The sequence below is a fragment of the Acyrthosiphon pisum genome, chromosome X (genome assembly GCF_005508785.2).
Source record: "Acyrthosiphon pisum isolate AL4f chromosome X, pea_aphid_22Mar2018_4r6ur, whole genome shotgun sequence".
Classification (NCBI taxonomy): Eukaryota; Metazoa; Arthropoda; class Insecta; order Hemiptera; family Aphididae; genus Acyrthosiphon; species Acyrthosiphon pisum.
The window spans coordinates 106191921-106193327 of NC_042493.1; positions in this window are offsets into that span (position 1 = coordinate 106191921).

The window sequence follows — 1407 nt, forward strand, 5'->3', positions numbered from 1 at the left end:
GATCTTATAATATATTTTAACCATGTACCTAAGTTATTATTAAAGATTAATCAATTTTCAACAATCATAATTGTGTTGAAGGCAATTTACATACATCTAAATTTGCATACATTGTTATTATAGTTTTATAGTTTTTGTTAAATCAATAATGATGATAACTTAATTTTCATACTATAAAATATAAAATTAAATTCTAAAAGTACTATACATAAATAGTTATTAGTAGCTAGTCATTTTTAATTTTTTCATTATTTGTAAGCTATTACATCTTAAAAGTTTAAGTTAAATATTGAATTACAATATTCAAATCATGACTATAAAAACTTCTAAAGATTACTTATAAGACAAGTGCCAAAGCATCATTATATGCATGAATCTTCATCATATTTTCAATAATTTTATTCTAGTATTTTAGTATTCTAATTTTAAACCAAATATTAATTTATAGTTAGTTTAAATAATTCTGTGGTTTTTTAAATTATTATTTTAAATACAAGGTCTTTTACGTTCGCATTATGTCATAGTTCTTAAAGTTTCAGATAACTGGATAATTAAGACAACTTAATTACCATTAAATTTGCATAGTAAAAAGTAAAATATCATGTTTATATAATATTTTTTAAGTAACAAAGTCAATAAAAATTTAAAAAATATATATATTTATATTCTAATAGTGTCTAGAATTAATAATTTTTGTTCCTCAGTTTTAAAAGTAATTAATTATTGATTTATTTTTAGTTAAAATTTATAACTGTTAATTTAATACAAATAATTATATTATTGTTATGAGAAGAAATATTCAAATTCCTTATAAGATAAAAGTTCACAAATATATTCTGAAGCATCGTTATAGTTTAAATAATCAAATTAAAATCTATAGTTGAGGATTATAACATAAAATTACATTTAAGTGCAGTAGTAAGAGTACTATAATTTAAATTTGGAGTAATAAAAAAAAAAAAATTATTAATTAATATCTTGTAGTCTTTAATTTTTATTTATTAACTTCTAAATGTGTATGTTAGCTTATCATACTGAATGTCTGAATAGTTTTCTTCAGTTCTGGTCACTATTACTTTTAAGACAAGTTCAAACGCCTGAATCATAGTCATAGTTTTAATTAATTATTGTATGGGTTATCATTCAATTATATTTGCGTACAGTAGTACAATACTAAAAATTGAATACCTAGTAATATAAAAAAAAATGTATATTAGTAAATTATTGATAAGTGATACCATACCCAGGGCTCGGAATGAACCGGAATTTTAGCGTAATTGAACATTTTAATTTTAATACATGACTCATTTTTTATTTTTTTGAGTTTTAATAGTGAGACATCAAGACATATTTATACGCTCTGTACTTGCCTTAAACATAATAATATATCAACCTCTGTACATGTAA